Source organism: Hirundo rustica, chromosome 6, assembly GCF_015227805.2.
Source record: "Hirundo rustica isolate bHirRus1 chromosome 6, bHirRus1.pri.v3, whole genome shotgun sequence".
NCBI classification, from domain to species: domain Eukaryota; kingdom Metazoa; phylum Chordata; class Aves; order Passeriformes; family Hirundinidae; genus Hirundo; species Hirundo rustica.
In genome coordinates, this window is record NC_053455.1 from 46,068,563 (window position 1) to 46,088,620 (window position 20,058).

The following is a 20,058-nucleotide window of genomic DNA, read 5'->3' on the forward strand; positions in this document are numbered from 1 at the left end:
TTTCCCACACAGCCTTGAATAATTCAAATGGCCTCTCAATACCTCAGGTTGTCGGAAATGAGATGAGCGAAGTAGTACTACTAGACTTCGTGGATGTAGGCTGATAAAGGTATTGAAACTGTCGAGGTATCTAAAGGTAAAAGCTTTTATCTGAGACAGTAAATATGTCTGTCTGCTCCCCAGCTGCTTATGGTGTATGCCTTATTTAAGTTAGGCATGGAGACTTTTATAAATCAGTCCCTTGCAACCTGCAGAAAATCCCAGCAAGGCAACAGAAAGCTGCTGAGTGGCTCCCCAGTGTTCAGTACTGGTGTTGATAAAAAGCCAAGGGGATTTCCTGCAACAAGATTTGTTTTCTTAGCTCTTCATGTGTGGTGCACATACAGTTTACTATTCTGGTTAATCCTGCATTTCTGGATGCATCTCAGGAAACAACTGCCAGCATCAGTGATGAATTACAGTGGAGCACGAGGACCTGCTGGTCCTTGATCTTTGGATTAAAGATCAGGGGCTTCAAATGGCAGTTAATCCATATACCAGTGTTGAGAGTGAACCCCTGAGCATCCCCAGTACATAGGAATGTAATTGTAGGTGATCCTAAGTAACCCAGAATGTGGGGAGCAGGCATTTCTCCAGATCATTACTGTCTGATTTTGTAATTTTATCCTGGGGCTACCCTGCCTCTAGCTTGCTTTAAGCCTGGATCTGAAAAGTACTGTGATCTATTGTGATTTTTTAGAGAGCAAACGAGAATTCCAACCTAATAGTTCAAGGCACTGAAAAAGAATCCTTCGCCCTCATGAAATTAATTCAGAACGCAAATTACCTTTCGGTTGACTATTTCTTTGCACAGCTCTGTTAAGTAGTTTATCTTCTTAAAGTATGGTCAGATGGGATTTTTTAAATTCTGTTTCTTCCTAAAAAAAAAAAAGGACATGACCCTGATTAGATCCTTGGGGAATGAACTTAGGAATTCTGGATCAAAAGGAACAAAGCTGCATTGCTTGTGCTAGTTCTGTATATATGAATGTCTGTGTATTATCTAGAGGCTTGCAGATGTCTGTGTTCAGCACCCTCTGAAGAAAAACGAGGAGCCACAACTGGGAAGTTCATTTGTATCTCCAACTTATTTCATGAGCTTGTAGCAAACCTTTGTCTTGCTGGGTGCCCCTGCGTTGCTGGTGGAGCAGATGCTGACCTGAGCCCTTGCAGCTGGAAGCCAGGAGATGTTCCTGTCTAAGCCAAAATGTGGCTGATGTGGTGACAGCTCATTCCTTAGCCCTGATGTGTGCTCTGACCACATGCAGAGAGTGCAGAACAGGTGTGTTGGACTTGGGAATGATGATAGGATCTTTAGAGCCTTGGAGTGGCAGAGGATGCAATGAAAAATCACTGGGCTTTTCCAGCCGGGTGCTCACTGCCTCTTAAGAACAGTTATGGATTAAAAGAATGTTAACTGGGTAAAAAAGTGGCTGGATGGCCAGGCCCAGAGAGTGGTGTTGAGTGAAGTTACCTCCAGCTGCGGGCCAGGCACTGAGGGAGAGACTGCATGACTCCTGTAAATGATAGTGGAGCCTGCCAAGTTGTACAGGTGAATTGGGGAACGTACCTCGACCTCATAAGGACACAGAGGGCACCTGTGTTCTTCACCATGGCTTGGATATTTACATTCTCAGTGTCTGTAGTGTTAGCAGAGGCTCAGGCAGCTTTTGTGAGGAGATCAGGCAGCTCTGGAGGTACTGTAGGAAAGCAGAGCGGCACTGAGGTGTGTATAGGAAATGTGGATTTCCTGTGGCCAGGATTTCTGACTCTGCTGTGGATCTGTTGTGCCACCTCAGGCAGATCTCTCTATTCCCCTGAATGTTTCTTTTCTCTCTTGTTTACTCCTGTCATATTGCCAGGAGGGAACTGCATCGAGCCCTCTGTTGTACAGCACCGGGTTGTACAAGCAGCTGGGGTCTCCCAGCACATCCATCACACTAATAATGATAGTGCACCCATCTGAAATATTTCCTTACCTTTTAGTTATCAATACATTTTCTTTTCTATTTCTTTTTTCTTTCTGTTTTGTTGGGGGATTTTTGGTGTATTTTTATTTTATTTTTATTTCTATTTTTGTTTTTGTTTTCTTCTTGCTTGAAGGGGAAAATAAGTCAGCTATCTTTTATTCCTTCCAAAACAAATGACTCCTGACAGGTCTGGAAATGTGTTTCCTGTAATTACTCCATGCACACAGGGGCCATGCTGGCTCATTTATACACCCACATATCACAGCTCAGACTTTTCAGTAGCTTGGCCTACATCTTTTGTTTGCAGTGATAGGCACATGAAAAGTACAACAGGAACAGGGCTGGGAAAGAGAAGAGGGGAAGAGGACGCATTGCTACCTGAAAAATGCTTTCTCAGTGTTTCATTTGTTGCATATGCAGAACAGTATTTTTATTCCTTATTGTTTACCAGCCGTGCAAGAGCTGATGTGGACTCGGATGCAGGGGGCCTGGGTGGCTGCTTGTGCCATTCAGACAAGGTTGGCTGATGGTCTTGGCTGGCAGAGGAAGGGAAGAGGGCATGCAAGGGATTTTGCTATTGTTCAAGAGTAAGGTTGTACCCTGGAGGAAGGAGCATGAGGCAGACACTGGGCCAGCCCTCTCCTCCTCACCAGCCTCGTCCCTGGCCACTTTTGCTTCTGGGGATCTCCTCCAGCAGGAGCTGCTGTGTGCTGGGACTGATGGCTGCGGCGTGGCAGGCAGGAGGAGAAGGTGGGGGATGTGTTGCTGTCCGATTTACATGCCCTCAGCAGGGGTTGTCCTTGGCCAAGTGCATCAGGGTGTTTGTGTGAGAGCTGAAATGCAGTCAAGGCTGGTTAGATCAGCATAAAGCTAATTTTAAATCCCAGATACGCTGCCAGTCTTGTTCTGCATAGCTCCAGCCCTCCTGCTTCCTTTCATCTTGCCGCAGCTTCATCTTTCCCTTTCAGAGTTGTCCCCCAGTTGCTCAGTGCAATTCCTGGGCGACTGGTTTTCGTCCCTAAGCCCATTAGTGTGTTTGCAGCTCATGTCCTGGAACTGTTTGCCCTTGTCAGATCTGTCCCTCTCACACAGCCAGCTACAGTCTGGCAGGTCTCGGCCTCCTGCCAACGCTTTTGTGGTGCTGTGGTCTCTCACGCAAAAAGCCACTCTTGTCTGTAGCGGCACAGGCCGACAGATGTTTTGACTTCTGCTTTTGTCCCACCTGGCTGTCTTGGAGACACAAAAAGCACACTGGAACTCGCGCAGATGTGAGAGATGTCTGCCGAGATCTACCAAAGGTCACGCAAAACTGCGAAAGGAAGATATTAGTGCCGTGTTTATTCTGTCCCTGCCTCCCTCTGCAGCCTGCGATCCTGCAGAGAGGAGCCATTCCTGGTGTGTCCAATCTTCATGGTATAACCCAGCTTAGTTCGGTCCTGGCTCTGCCTTCTGTTGAAGGCTGTGTAAGCACATGTTCGCCATGCCTACATTTAAACAGAAATCTTGGGGTTTCAGGGTTAGCAAGCAGCTCTGAGGCTCTGGGACTGTTCATGACTGTCCACATGGCTGCCCCAGAGCCTGAACTCCACTGCTTAGTAAGAGCTGGTTTGAGCTAAAAAGACTATTTTGCAGGTAATTTTAGTTGAAGGAAAAAAACCCAAACTCCAAACATCCACCAAAAGAGCTGTAATGACTTGTGTCTCCTGTGATTACAAGAGGACCTAGAGCACATCCCAGAGAGCAGGGATTCAGTGTTGCTCCAGAATCATTGCCATAGCTCACGCTGTTTAAGTAATTCAAAGGCAATTTGTCACCCCAGATCCTTTGGTCTAGTGAATACAGGTGAGGTATTTTGGATTCTTGTTCTGATGTCATGGATGGGATCTGCTGTGAGATATATTTTTGTGTTACTATCTTTCACCAAAAAATTGCTGCCCAGAAAATCAGCTTGATGATGTTGGGGTTGTTTGTTCATTTTGGGTTTGTTTTATTGGTTTTTTTTGGAAGCTTGCACCATGGTAAGAAAATTAATAGCAGTGTACTGTGTGCAGTCCCACCGATTATTTAGGGTGTTAATGCCTATTCAAAGCTGTTGGTTAATTGAACACTGCAGAGTTATAGGCCTGAGCTGCCAAATGTAAACAGGGTAATAGTTTTTATTTATTTCACAAGACGAAATTCTGATCATCGGTCATGTTTATTGACCGAATATCTCAGGGCTCAGTATTTTAACATTTTACAGTAAGTTATTAACATTACGCTGAGGAAAAGAGGGTTAGGTAGGAGTCTTAAAATACTTCTCTGTTGTGACCTCATCATCCTTTTGTACTGTGCATTTGCCTGTTGTCATCCTTGCACGAAAAGTATGTATTCAGCAATGCCTTGGCAGCACTGGATTGTATCAGGTCCATTGCTCTTTGCTAGTCTTTATTTTTTAAAGATGGAGACAAATGGTGCTTAAACCTTTGAATCAAGGAACAGTTTTCAGAAGTGCTTAAATGATTTAAGAGTGCGCTTTGCTTTGGCTTCTAGTCAGACTTTGTGCTCTTTAATCTTCTTAAGTTCTTTCTTTCCCTCCTCCAAGGGTGTGCTGAATCTGTCTCTCCTTAGCACTCACACGGCCCCTGTAACTCTCGTGTGAGCGGTGCCCAGCCTCCGCTGTGCTGCTGCATCAGCCTGGTGCAGGAGAAGAGATCAGTGTCTCCAGCTTACAGTGGGGAGTTAAGGCACAAGGGAGATGGAGTGAGTTGCCCCAAGCCAGACAGGGATTTTGAAGCAGGTCCTGCACTAAACCCTGAGTCTGATTGCTCGGCTTCTCTGCAGCAGGGAGGTGCTGAGCACTCCCTGCCAGGTTTTGCTGTGAGGGCTTAGGCTCTTCTTGACATGGTCTGCTTGTCCACATGTACAAGTTCTTGCCAAAACTGCTGAGGTTTTGCTGTAAACGGAAATGTTGGAATCGAAACCTCCCAGGATTGCGCTCTGATGAATTACAGTGTGTGCTGAGAAGAGGAAGATAAGGAGCAGGCAGAGGAAAAGGCATTTAAATACAGTATCCCACATGTATCATTTGTTATTTCACTCATGGTGTCTGACAGTGAAAGAGCATACAAAGTGCAAATTTGCTGTTGTTGGGCTCTTTCCCCAGGTAGCCCTTCCATTAATCACAGCTCTGTCGTAAGTTCTTGTTTGGTGAGCTCTGGACCACCTCTGCAGTCTCACCTATATGTACAGGGCTCACCTGTAGGATTTGGGACCTTAGAGCATGGGTGGGGATCATAGGGGATTTAAGCAAGCAAGGATATGAGCTTGAAAGATGCTGCTTTGAATTTTCTTAAAATGTCTTTCTATAAACACTATATCTCTGCAGCTGCTGCAGTTTGTGCTGTGAACAGGTTTCCCATGGGGAAAAGGACTGGAGGGTGCTTCGGAACATTTTTTCAAATGAAAGCTTTTTCAAAAGTGTTTAGAAAGAAATGATTCTGCGAGTTAGATATTTCTTGGAAGTTTATAAAAATGAGAACGGTGTTCAGCATTTTGGCCATTGTGTGCTTTTTTTTACTGGCTGCTGCTGTTTCTTTTGCTTTATGTTGCTGGGTCCTTGGTTGTCCTCAGTGTTTTGTGTGGGCTTAACAATGGTGTGTGTCTCAGGGACCATGTGTTTCAGTTATCTGGTCTGGGCCAAGTGAACAGCCAATTGTAGTCATCTGGCAGGTTGTGTTCCTGAAATGAGAAATATGGTTCTAATATTTTTTTTTGTTTATTTTAAAACCTGATTGGCAGTCAACACTGTATATCTACCACATTATAATTATGGACTGTGACAAAAGTAATAAAAACCCAAAGAGTGTGTGTGTATACACTTTGGGGTTTTATATATATATATATACATATAATATTTTTTTTTTAATTTTTTTTTTTAATTTCAGATTTTCTAATTTACTCTCCAGAAATGATCAGGGAGCACTTGGATGCCAAATGTTTGCCCATCAGGTGGGTTGGTGGTGTCTCTGTTAAAAGGGATTTAAGAAAGGACAAAAACCACCCTACAGGCAGAGGAGGAGGGGAGAAAAAAAAGTAAGAAAGAACAGAGGGAGCACCAGTGTCAGGGAAGGAGTAGATGCTCCATGCATAAAAGGAAAAGGTTTTTTGTGATGAGGGTGCTAAAACATTGTAAGAAGTTTCCCGGAGAGGTGGTGGATGCCCTGTTCCTGGAAACATTTGGTCGGGGTCTGGTTGGATGGGGCTCTGAGCAATCTGGTCTAGTTGATGTCCCTTCTTATTGCAGGATATTGGACTAGATGATCTTTAAAGTCCCCTTCTGAGCCAAATCATTGTATGATTCTATGACCATAGCTCCCAACAGCTGTGCTGCTTGGGGTGAGGGGTAGAGTCTTGAGAAAAGCAGCGGAGTTGAGCCTGGGAGAGGGGAGAGGAAAGGTGGTATTTTAACGTTTGTGGTTTTGTTTCTCTTTACCTGCATCTATTTTACTTTTCAATAAGTAATTTTCATCAAGTCACGTCTGTTTTGCCTGCTTTGCCTGCAACAGTAATTGATAAGCGATCTTCCTGTCTTTATCTCAAGCCGCAAGCTTTCTCATTCCTATTCTCACTAATTTCTCCATGTCCTGCTGAGAGGAGAGAGCCTGGGAGGGCATTTGGCTCTTAGCCAAGGCTAACCCACCACAGTGAGCAGGAGGTTTAATGTCAAACTAAGCAGGTGTCACACTTGAACAGTGCTGTGCACTGCAGCTGTGAGCTGCAGCTGCAGCTAAGCTGCCTCATTTAAATGGCCAATGCAGCAGCTTGAGGCTCAGTGCTGGCTTCACATCTCCACCTGCTTGGGTGTCCAGCATCCTAAGAGGGTTTTTAGTGAAAGCAGCTTTGCTCTTCAGTCTTTTCCTCCTCACCGCTAATACAAAGTACTTCGAACAATGTCTGAACCTGCTCACTTCCCTTTTGGTATCCTACCCTGTATGTGCCGATATTGTATTTCTTCCAGGGGTCTTATTCTGGATGCAAAGGGGAGACTTGTAGGCTTTTGCACTTGCAAATAGGAGAGAGGACCTTGCTGGCTTAGCTGCAATCAGACGGGATGCATCTCTCAACCAGGTATTTTGGTAAGATGTTGTCTATGATATGAAGGGGGGGGTAGAAACTGCCCTCGGTTACTTGGAGACAGGAGTTGGGTTCCATAAAACATTGCTGATCTCAAGAAATCAAATCAAACTAAATCATGAGGTTCTTAAAAAAAAAAAGCAGAAAAATTCTCATACGAATATATCTTGAGTTTAATTTCTCTCTGACCTTTATGCTTTGTTGGCAGGAGTGGGAGGTCCACAATGGGGTTGTGAGGGCACATAAAAATGCATCCACCTTCATACACTCTCCTGTGTGCTGGGACATTGACTCCTCCATTGTTCCTCTTTCACAACTAAAGTAATCACCACCCACCTTCCTTATGAGTTTTTCCTCTCAGCCTTTGCACTTTTTCTCATGTATGGCCCTTTGGTACGCAGAATAAAAAATAATGCTGGATGAAAACTGAAAACATTACAGAAGCTGAAGAACAAGAAATGACTGAGCTTGAATGTGGTGGGCACAGGTCTGTCTGAAGATGGAGGAAAATACCTTTGCAAGTCCCTTGTGGAGGAAAAAATCTCCAAGTCGGATAATTAGGGAGTATTTTGCTTCAGGGTCCTGCATAGAACTCTGCTTAAATTAGCAGACCTGCAAATAATAGAGCTGGAGGAGCTGCTCACTTCGCATCAAGGCCTCTTGGAATGTTCTGCAAATGCTGAATGCTGTGATCAGTGATTTTTTTTGTGAGAGCTGGCCTTGCTGTTACATCATTATATAAATCATGTTCTCTGTATTTCTTACCATGCCTTCCAGCTGTGGCCCTGCAGGCAGGAGAAAGTAGCCATGTACATGATTCACATCCAAATGGGCATTTTTTTTTCCTGGGGAACTATATCGATTTTGCAAATATGCACTCAATTAATGAAGTGTGCTAATTCTGAAAGTGTTTATTTAGCTGACTATGTCCTTGTTGCTAACATCTACAGTATTGATTGTGCTAGGAATTGGGTTACTTTTGATTTTGTGTGTAAGCTATACATTAGGGCCATTGTAGGCCGGGTCTTTATTTTCTATTTGTTTTCTATTTATTTTCTATATTGCTGTTTCTCTGTTTTCCTCATGAAAAAGTACTGACTTATTTGCTATACTGCATTCATTCCCCAGACATCAGCTCCCTGACTCAGACTCATGAATGGCTTCTAAGTTTGAACGCCCAATGGCTTAGATGCCTGTGCCTGGCAGCATGGCATATCTGGTTGTTCCTTAGTTTTCAGGAGTTTGGTGGATGCTGAACTCTGACCACAGCACTGGAAGTGACCAGATAGTTGCAAGCACCCCACGTGTGTGAAAATTTGCTTGCCAAGTATTGCAGGTGCTTTTGCAAGCCCTAAGCACCTAGCACATATATTTGTTTAATGAATACTGAGGTTAAAAGAAAAAGCAGACCTAGCCAGAACTAAGATTTGCAGCTGGTTAAAAGAGAGAAAGAGCGTAGCTATTCGGATAACCGAATGTAGTCAGCAATCACATTTACTGGGGTTAATTTTGTCTGTAGCAGCATTTGTGCCATTGGCAAAGTGACCGTCCTGTCACAAGAAACAGTTTCTATGGAGTTCTCACCTGGGTGTGGGTGGGAGCCCAGAGTTACCAGCTGTGTCAGACCAGGAGGGGCAGTAGCAGTTTCAAACTCAGCATTTAGGTGTTCCCATGCTCTTTGGAATGGCTGCTGCGCTTTTTAATGCTGCGGGATTGGCGCATCATGAAGAGCATTGAGGTCATTTGTGTGTTTGTAATTATTTGGTTTGGATTTTTAGAATTCTCTAATGCTTGCAAAATACAAAGAGCTGTACAAATTTTTGAGTAGCACTGAAGTTGAACTGAGTGTTACAATGTGTTTGGGAAGGAAGCCTAAAGTCACTCAGTGGATGTGCATGTTCTGCTGCAGCCCTGAGTGCTGAGTCCCATCACGGCAGGGCTCAGTTCATCAAAGTGGCATTCATCTCATCTGTCTCTAGCTGTCTAAAATTAAAGCATCTAGGCCAGAAAGTGCTTCAGTCCAGCTATTTTGTGTGCCTATTTTAGGGTGGATAAGTCATGCTCAGCTGAAGTGTTTGCACTGGCTGCAGGGTACATAGGGAGCTTTTGGATGCTGTGTCTGAGTTCAGCCCTGGAGCAGCCCCACAGTCCGGGAGAGCTCACAGCCTCACGGTGTCAGTTAAGACAGCAGTTGTGTTGATAAAGTTTCCACTCAGAACAGCACTTGGGAACCTCCCTTTCTCCCTGAGCAGGCATGTTTTCCTGGAATCGGGCCTCCAGCTCTTACCAGATGTCCCCTTCTGGCTCCAGCTGTGTCAGCTAAGATGTCACTAGCCGTCAGTGCTTTTCAGAGCCGGTGACGATCCCACAGAGATCTGACAGCAGGGCAATCTGCGGGAAGCTGAATCTATCAATTTATTGTAAACAATTTGCAGCTTTTAGGTTGATCTGTCCTGATGGATGCTACCCAAAGCAGGCCCGACAGCACTTGGACAAATGCTCCCCCCAGCAGAGTGATGGCAGCAACCACTGGACAGTAACTGTGGTGGCACTGCAGCGCGCAAAGGGAATGTCCTTCTGCAGTTTCAACTGAGCAGACAGGGAGTTTGAGCCTGGGTTCCATTCCCTGGACTGTGCAGGTCTCTAGCTTGTGTCTCATCTAAAGCCTGCAGTGATGTTCAAGCACTCCTGGCTCTCAGCTGTGCGTGTGTTGAGTGCTGACCTTGACACGTTCTGCCAAGCTGAGTAAGATGAACCGTGAGGGAATGTGGTGTGCTTTGGGGACAGGTGTAATGGACACCAAGGAGCTCTTCAGACCAGATAGCACTGGGAAGGACTGTGTCCCTCAGGCAGTGAGCACATACAGACAGCAAAGAGTTGGTTGTACCAGGGGGATTTGTGACAACAAACGTGTTTGCTGTAGGTGTTAGCAGATGATTTCTGTGCTTGCATATATTCCTGCAGAGCCATTCTGTTTTCTCAGCCTTTACAGTCACAGATGTGGTGAGGCTATAAACACGGTAATCTTGCGCCTTCTTAATTCAGAATTTGGACTCTTCCTCGCTCCATTAAATCTCACATTTAACTTTATTTTGAAGAGTTTTAGTCATAGGAACGGCGTTGAGGACAGAAATGGTACATTTAGTTCTGCTGAATGGATAGGGTATTAGATTGACAGTCTCTGTCAGTGTTTAATTGCAGATTAATGGGAGGTAATATGTCATTATGGCAGCTCAGTAGCACAAGTTTTGGAGCTGCACACAAAGTCTAGGCTTTCATTTCTTGTTAGAGGAGGCTACTTTGACCTGCCTTGCACAATTTCCTCTCTGTTCTCTTGTGGCAGAGAATAGGAATATTTACAATTTAGGTACTTAATGACCCCAGGCATGTGATGCAAGACCAAAGGTGTAATTTAAAGGGTATGAAGGGATGGGGAAGAGCTGATACAATACAGGAATGACATAATTCCAGCAGTATGCAACAAGGAGTGAAGTATCCATGAAAAGCTTTATGCTATGAAATGAGCAGCTTTCTGCACCACATCTGCCAGCAGATACAAAGGTATTATTTGTGTCCAAAATGAGTAGATCTGCTCACCTTTACAAACCACACCATGAAGTCAAGGGAGGGACTATATTCATGGGGTGGAAAATGAAAGCATTCCATGAATGGGGTATTGAAGTAACATTCCCAGTTATTGCCTGGTTGAGCCTCTATCAGCCGGTACTTTAATACTTCATGTGTTGCAGCAGGTGCCTTATGCTGAGCAGGTTGATTCAAAGCTGTTCTCACTGAGGACCACCTTGAGACATTTACTTCCCTAAAAAGTACTTTATACTATAAGCAGCCCTCCTTATATCTCCAGAAAAAAATAATGCTATTTGGGGATGGAATAGATTGTGTTTTGGCCCTAGGGAAGGAGCTGCATAATGTGTTAGAAAGGACTTAATCACTTTAAGATGTAATAGATCTTCAATTTTTCTGTCCTTGTAAGACAGCCTGTCAGTGTTGCTGCGCAGTCACCAGGCACCTTCTCAAGAGTCACTGATTCTTGAACTCCCCAACTGTGAGTCCTGCTTGTGCAGACTGTGCAGTATGGAGTGTCATAAGGTATAAGGGTTGGTGTTTGGTTGGTTGTTTTTTTTTTTTTTTTTTTTTTTTTTTTTTTTTTTTTTGATGGTATAGGGAAAAGATTCCTGTGTAGCAATGGGCAGAAGAGGTCTCTACTTCTTCCTGTCTGACTGGAGTCGCATGGAGGAAAAGTTTACCATCCCAGAGTGAGAGATATGGCTTGGAAACGTCTTTGGCAAGCACAGGACTGCTGCTTCTGTGACAGATTTCAAGGCAGCAGTGGTAATACTAGTTAAAGGAGAAGAGGGAGCCTGCAGGTGAGGAGTTTCAGACATGTGTGACAGAGCTGCTGGGAATTTTATCTTGTGCTGTATGAAGTATGGCTCCCACCATATTTGCTTGTGATGTACCCTTTGTTTATGCTCCCAACGCTGGCATTTTACCTATTTAAATATTTGGCGTGTCCAAGTTGTTCTCTTTTGCTGTAAAAGTGGGAACTGGCAGAGCTTAGCAAAACTTTACTCGGAGGATAGCAAGTCTGTTACTGAAGCTGCTGACCCAGGAGGACCAGTGATGCTTCTGTATAGAAACATCATAGAAAGAAACATGACTCTTAAAAATCTGACGTAGTTTGGCCTTGAAGGTCCGTGTATGTGAGAGTGTTTTGGACTTGTGAAGTGCTATGTGTTCCTGTGCAAAGAACAGCCCCAGCATGCCCAAACCTCTGTGTCAGAGTAGCAGCCCAGGGAGAGCATCGCCGCAGCTGCTATTGCTCCCGGTTCCTTCCAGATAAGAGAGGATGCAGCAGCAAAGTTTGGGCAGTGGGGTAGCCAGGCTCTTCCTTCTCTCCTTGTTGGCCTGTGTGTCTGAGTCACACCAGGGGAGAGAATCATGAGCAAGGCACCAGGGCTGAATGCAGTGCCACTGTCTGGGAGCAGAGGTGCACCCTGCAGGGTCCTGGTGTGTTCCTTTAGGTCTAACTGAGCTGGAAAGTAGGTGACTGTGCTCAGCCACCCGGCAAGGGTTGCTGCCTCACCGGCCTGTGGACAGAGCAGTGTGTGTGAGTACTTCCTCATCTCCTCTAGGCACAATCAGGTTGCCTAGCTCAGGTCAATGATTTGTATTTTATACTAGCACTGATAATTTATTTTTCATAAGTGTTAAGTATGTGGTTTTGACAAGAAGCAGCTCTTCAGGCAGCACTGTGGGGACTGCCCAGGAAGGAGTTGCAGTGAGTAGCTGAAAGGTGTGAAACTCTTTTAAAGGTACACAGGGATCTTGGAAAAGAGTCTCTGATGTCCTCCGATTCACAACCCTGTGTCCTTTGCTCAGCGCTTATTTGACAGCAGTGGGTGAACATTAGTGTGTTTACGGTTTGCAGGAAGAAAAAGAATTCTTAGACATAATAAATATATGTGGCTAATAGCACAGAATAACCAGGCTACTTCAGAAGAGTGGTAAGATCCTAATAATGGCTTTGTTTAAAAGGACCGAGACTATCTCAGGTCTAGAACCGAGGAAAGTATTTATCATTAGTACCATGCTGCCAGATTTAGTGGTGTGAAAATAATGCAAACAGTCATCTGTAATGCAAATGTTGATGTCTGATTAATAGAGAAAATAACACAAGCAATTAATCCACAAGGGAGTAGATCATTATAAATGTAAATTAGATCATCAAAGGGTAAACCACACAGAGATAAAACTACCCCAAACCATGATTAATTATTGAAATTCCAGTAAAAAAGGCATCTTTAACAATAGAGTCCTTGGAAGACATGTCCTGTGGTTCATCTAGATTCTGGACAGGGTTATTTTACAATACAGAAATTGATTAGCTTCATTATAAATATGATGGGGACATTTATTCCATCTGAGATAGCATTCTGTTTTAGTGACAGAGCACAGCCTTAGCACTAAACTGACTTGTTTCTGATTTGCCCGGTTTTTGCTTTAGAACACAATTTGCTTGGGTAACTCAGGAGATACCTGGTTGCATTTTTTTTTCAGGGATAAGCATAGCCTTTAGATAAATAAGTATGTTTGTACCTACATATGATCTTAATCACCCCAAGATAAAATGTTAGAGGAAAGGCTGTCTTTCTGGTCAGGTCATAGAGACTTGTCAAAAATTAGTTTCTCTTCTTGCCTCTCAGAAAAAAATTCAGGTGACCTTGGGCAGATCCCTTTGTCTTTGCTGTGCTTTGTTCTCTGCCTTGGTTTTGAATGTTTCAGATTAATGATGTATAACATGAAATTATTTAAACAGTCTTCATTTCAAGTAATGCTAGGAATCTACCCTTGCAAAGTCCTGGTCACTTTTTAAAAGCTCAGTTAAACATGTTATTCTTTTCTGGCAAAGTAGGGCTTGCTGCTCTTCAAGTGCTGTTAAGTGTTCAAGTGACTTCTACTTCGAAGATACACAGTATTTTAGCACTGTTTGTAATATTAAAGCTAGGATTGTAATCTGCGTCTTTCCTGAGGTTAAATTTTCATTTTTCCTTTTATTAGAGACCCACTTAGGAACTTAGCAGTTTCCCCCCCACCCCCTTTCTGTTCAAATGAGACTCAGTGCTTTACTGCAGCAGTTTAAGTGCATTTTGCATGGCATCATGGTGGTGTGCTGAACACCCTGCAGAACTGGCCTTGTGAGACACCTTGCTCCTTACGCAAGGCCAGTTGGAATTTAGATACCAAAATTTAGATAGAAACTTTCTAACACCATGGTCACTCAGATGATCCTTCCTCTGACTGAGTGCCCTGAGTGTTGGCTAAGCAGAGATTTTATCATGTACACTGATTACATATTCATTAGCTATCCCTGCTTACTTGATGTGTATAGATTATTTTACACAGTCACACCCCTTATTAGAAGTCCTTATATGGTTCTTTGGCATCCTCTTGATTTCTGTTTTGTCAGTCTCATCTACTTCTTTTTATTTGGTAAGAGTAAAATGTTGTTCTGTCCTTATCAAGTCCCTTCTTTTTTTGAGACTAGTGTCTTATTATCTGATTTCATTTTATAGCATAACAAGGTGCAACAAGTAAGCTAAAACACACATAGCAATATTTGTGCGGACAGTTATAAACAGATGTTTTAACTGAGTCCAGCTAGGTAACCTTGGAGTAAGTTTGGTCCAGGTTTCTTCAGATCCTCAGGATGTGTCATCCGGAGGTGTGCGTTGTAAAATCTGAGTTTGTTTCCAAATTTCCTGGTTATCTGTAGACACTCTACTGCTTTGATAGCAAAACAAGGCTTAAGCATCTTGAGTTTTTTGATTAACTGAGGGGATTTGGCTCTTTCACTTCTGGAATAATATATCTGTGATTTTAGTCTGCCCGTTTTCAATGCAGTTTAAGTTGTCAGTAGGAGTTGGAAAGGTTCCTTCGACTTTGACTGGAGCAGAGAGGTTCACCCGTCTTTGAAGTAGACCCAATCTCCTGGTTGGACCTCCATGCACTGGTGTGTCCAGTCCCGTCAGTCTGGGGATCACCACTGCTCACTGTAAATCCCATGAAGTTTTATGAAGAGAAACAAGGTAATTATTCAAGTTGACCCCTCGTTTTAGGTGTATGTCTCTTGGAATGTGTGGTACGTGGTAGGGTTGACCATATAGCAACTCATAGGGGCTTATTTTGCTGGTGTCCCACAGCTGAATTCTAATTTGTAGCACAGCAGCAGGTAAGGCTTGGATTCCTGTCTCGGAGGTTTCCTGATGTATTTTACCCAATTGCAATTTGTGTAATTCATTCAGTCTACTTTGCCAATAGCTTGGGGTCTATAAGGAATATGAAGATCCCAAGCTATTCCTTCCAAGGCTTTCCTAGCCTATTGTACCACTTCTCCATTAAAGTGGGAGCTACTGACTGATGACATTCCCGAAGATACCCTGAATCTAGTTATTATTTGATTCAGCAGTACTTTAGTTACTTCCCTAGCCTGGTTGGTGCAACAAGGAAAGGCTTCTGGCCACCCAGAAAAGTTATCCACCAGAACTAGGAGGTGTTAACACCCCCCTTTTCTGGGTAATTCAGTGAAATTGGTCTGCCAATATTCACCTAGAACATTTCTGGATTTCATGACTCATAGCACTTTATTAGCTGTGTTAGGGTAGTTTCTTTTATAAACTGTACGTCGTTGGATTCTTAACTGTAAAATCTGAGCTGTTTTAAACTCAATTACAGAATTTTGCAAATGTTTCAAAAGTTTTTCAGTACTTTAATGAGTGGCTTTATGTTCACAATGCACTATTTCACGCAAGGTCGATTCTGGGACTATTATTTGCTTGGTAGGAGTAACTGTCCAGCCTCTTGGATCAAATTTTGCTTCTAAGGTTTCAATTAATTGACAGCCTCTAGCACTGTACTCTGATTTTTCTACTGAGAGAGGTATCTCTGGCGGGGGTATTAAAGATATGTTTTCTAAGGTGCCTTTTCCTGCAGCCTCTTTGGCAGCCTTATCGGCTAAATGATTCCCCAGTTCCAGTTTGGTCTTACCTGCTTGGTGTGCGCTGCAATGCATAATAACAACTTCTACTGGTTTCTGGATACTTTTGAGTAAATCTGAGATTTGTTTTCCATTTTTGATCGATGTGCCTTGAGATGTCGAAAGGCCTCTTTTCTTTCCAGGTGGCCCTGTGTGCATGCACCACTCCAAAATTTTTGTATTTTGAATCAGTCCAAATGTTAACTTATTTTCCTGTACTCAAGTCCGAAGCTCAAGTGAGTGCAATTACTCATTGGAGGGAGTGCCTCTGATTCAATTACCTCATGGTGTGTAGTCATGCATATCCAGATCTGGACAAAGCTGCTGCCATCAGTAAACAACTCTCAGCCAGGACTTGCCAATGGTCTGTTTTCCCGGGTCCGCTGTAATACACTTCTTCTGTAGTTTGTAAGCAAACAAAGCAAAACATAGTCATGCTCTGGGGTTCTTTCTACTTATTGGGCAGATAAGAGCACAGCAGGGTTAATGAGTTGTTTTGACTGTCACATTGTCTCGTTCCTGCAAGACTGCCTGGTACTTCAGCATCAGGAGATGATGCTGGGAGAGAGCCAGCAGTTCCCTTTTTGCTTGAGTACCAACTGCACCATGTGTGGTACAAAAATGACAATATCAAATGACAATCCCCAAGTCAATTTTCATGCTTCCTGGGTCAAAAAACAGTAACTGCTACTGCCCTCAGACAACTAGACCAGCCTTGACTGACATAGAGTTGCTTTGAAAAGCACAGCCCTCCTCTGCTCCCCAAGGAACTGCGGCAGCACTCAGAGCGCTGTGTGTGTCTGTCATAGGTAAATGGTTCAAGCAGGCACGTGGGGTCTGGGAGCCCCAAAGCAGTGCCTGCATAAAGGCTTGCTTGAATTGTAAAAAAGCAGCCCATGAATCGTTAGTGCAGGCTATAAAGTCCTTCTGAGCTGTCTTCAAGAGATCATATAGTGGCTTTACCAGCAGCCCACAATTGCTAATCCGCAGGACACACCATCCCACCATCACAAGAGGTGTACAGAAGTTTCTTACCGTTTGTGGCTGTGGGTCTTGGTAAATTGCTTCTTCTCATTCCTGTCCCAGCCTCCTTTGTCCTTGGAGAGTTTTGAATCCCAAGTGGGTTACTGTGGTCTGGGATATTTCTGCTTTGTCTTTGGATCCTCTATATACAGTTAGTCCCTGAAAATTCAGCAAGGCCACAGTCTGATCCCAGCATTGCTGTTTGGTTTCGTTGGCTATCAGAATGTCATCTGCATACTGTACTGTAACAAGACTCCAATAGGGTTCTGATTTTTCCATTCCTCCAGTTTTTTTGTCCATTGATTTCCAAATATGGTGGGGCTATTTTTAAACCATCTACCATGTGGTAGAATCATCCAAGTTAGTTGGCTGCTTCTCTCTCTGTTTGGATTTTCCCATTCAAAAGCAAATAGCTCTTGACTCTCAGTACACAAAGGGATGCAGAAAAAGGCATCTTTCAAATCCAATGCTGTAAACAATCTGAAGTTTTCACTCAAGGTTGCTAGTAAAATATAAGGATTTGCTGCTACTGGGTATGTATTTTATACTATCTTTTTTATGTTTCTAAGGTCCTGTACTGGCTGGTAAGCCTTTCCTTCAGTTTGCATTCTTAACTGGTAAAATAGGGGTATTAAATTTGGATTCCCATTCCTTCAATAGGCCATATTTTATAAATTTTTCCTCAAGGGGTTATAACCCCTTATGACTTTCTATTTTCAAAGGGTATTGCTTTTGCCTTATTGGTTCTGCTGAAGGTTTTAATTTAATTCTTACAGGCTCTGTTCTTTTGGATCACCTGGGCACCTCTCCGGCCCATACTGTCAGGATTACTGCATCCTCAAGCGATATTGGCAGATGTATCACGTCCAGTTTCAGAGGCTGTAATGCAAAAATAGAGGCTTCCACATAATTAGGTTCTGGAATAATAACCAGTATATTGCCATTTAAAAATTCGATTTCAACATTTAGTTTTTCCCAAAATCTCTCTCAAAGAGAGGCTTTGGTGAATGGGGTAGATGCAAAAACTGGTGAGTCATCCATCATTTTCCTACTTTAAAATTAATGGGCTTGAAAAATGGCCGAGTTTTGCGATTCTGTGTTGCACCAATGATTGTTAGAGGATCATTGCTCGAGTTTCCTCTTACTGTGTTTAGCACTAAGTTGCTAGCTCCTGTATCTACCTCCTCATTTACCTACTTGTTCCCCAGCTTAGCTGTAAGCGGAGGTTCTGCCAGGGAAACATCCTCCAGTCCCCCTCAGTCATCGTCAGTGACAGCCACAGGTTGTTCATATCCTTGTCCCCTTTCTTTCCCTGGGGGCACCATTCCTCTAGAAATTCCTTCATGAACTCCAACTACTTTTTGTTTAGTTATTTCTTGCTGGTTTTCTCTGTTCGGGAAAACTCCCCAAGCAACAGCTGACAGCTTCCCTAAATCATACTGGTCTTGTCCCCGAGCCTGTTGTAATTTTCTTCTAATGTCATCTGAAGCTTGCCCCACAAATATGGGGGCTAATTGAGTTTTTCCTTCCTCTGTTTCAGGATCTATATTAGTATATTTTTGAGCAATTTCTTTGAGGCAATTTAAAAATTCACTAGACGATTCCTTACTATCCTGCTTAATTTCAAATAAGTTTGACATATTGATAGCTTTTGGTATGGCATTTCTAATTCCGTATAGTACCCATTGTTGATATCTATTTAATCTCTCTCTAAACATGGGCACATTGGGGTCCCACTTGGGATCCACAGTGGGAAAATTAATGTCCAGCGTACCTGACAAGTTACCTGTCAAAATCTGCTCTTCCACAAACCTCCTACTGGTTTTAACAACCATCTCTCTTTCTGTACTGTCAAACATTTCTAATATAGCATCTATATCCTTCCAGTCCGGATCCTGAAGTTTTATCATAGTTTCAAATGCTTTTGCCATTTTGTCTGGGTCATCTCGGTAGGTGCCAGCCATCAACTTCCAGTTATTAAGGTCTGTTATTGAAAATGGAACTTCTGCTGTAATTGGAGCATTCATACCAGCAGCCTGATGGAAGGCAGCTGCTCCCACATCTCTGTGTTTAGCTCTAGTTGTCTCTGCAGTCGGACTAAAACCCTCTGTTCCTTGATACATCCTCTCTATCTCTTCTGTCTTCTCCTCTGCTCCTCTATATATCCTCCCTGTCCTCTCTATCTTCTCTTCTAGAGCTGCTAAATCCACCTCTTTACTTGCCAGTTCCCTCATAATATCAGCGTCAGCAGCCTGTGTCTCTCTTCCCCCATCCAACTTGCAGTTAAGTCTGACCATAGCATCTAAATCATCCTTTGTAGTGGGGGGATGTTTAGAACAGGTTTGTCCTATGCTGCATATAGAACAACGTTTAAACCATTTTCCTTGATTCTCCTTTTCAAGAGCCAGCACAAAAGGGTCTGAGGGGGCTGGATTCAAGCCACAATCTTTCTGCCATTCAGGATGATTCCTTAAAGTGAAAAACATATCAGCATACATAACCTCATCCCATTTCTGTTCCTGTTTTAAAAACGACATTAACTTTAACAGTGTATTATAATTCAAGGTTCCATTTTGTGGCCACTTTTCTCCAGAGTCTAGTTGGTACAACGGCCACCGCTGATTACAGCACTTAATCAAATTCTCCCTGGTTGCTGGTCCCCCAGGGGGGCCTCCAATCTTTTTCCAATGTTGTAAAAGGCAACCAAGTGGGGATTTTTTCAGAATGCCCCTTTTAGATTGTCCACTGCCCATCTCCGAATAGTAGACCTAAAATGCTGCAATACAGATACAAATGCAAATACAAAGCAATTATGGATTGATAAAACCAAGTAAAATAGCGAATTCTGGAATATCAAGCTACCCAATGCCCTGGAAGAGCCACACGTCTTATATGGGCAGGATTCCTGAAAGAATGCCTTATTATCAAATAGGATCTTACCTGTGTCCCAGACTGGTCCAGGGATCTGTGGTCTTCTCCAGGAAAGTCCCGGTGCTGGCGTGAAGATCCAGAGATCCCTCGGATCCACGGGAGATCAGGCAGAGTGTCCCATTGGGAGTTGCCAAAATTTATACCGAAATCGGCCAGACAGAAACTTTCTAACACAGTTTTGAGTATTAGAAAGCAGGCATTCCTCGCTGCAGCGCTGGTCACTCGGAGGCTCGAGTGCGCCGTGCGTCGGGTAAGCAGAGCTTTTATCCTGCACACCGATGACGCATTCATGAGCTCTCCCCCCGCTTACTTGATGTGTAGGGATTACTTATTTTACACGGTCGCACCCCTTATCAGAAGTCCTTATACAGTTCTTTGGGGTCTGTCTTCAATGTCAGGTGTCCTTTGTAGGGGGCTGTCTCT

At 43.5% G+C, this 20,058-nt stretch overlaps 1 protein-coding gene across 10 annotated transcripts in view; it reads left to right on the forward strand.

The window, feature by feature from the left end:
- TSPAN4 (tetraspanin 4) overlaps nucleotides 1–20,058 on the forward strand; it is a 416,847-nt gene that overhangs the window by 118,157 nt on the left and 278,632 nt on the right. Inside the window, exon 1 of one of the 10 annotated variants that reach the window (XM_058420907.1) lies at nucleotides 5,982–5,999. The exons of the other annotated variants lie outside the window; for them this stretch is intronic. The gene's annotated coding sequence lies outside the window, so the exon portion shown is untranslated. Of the gene's footprint in view, nucleotides 1–5,981; nucleotides 6,000–20,058 lie in introns of those variants that run through there. 10 annotated transcript variants of the gene reach the window in all.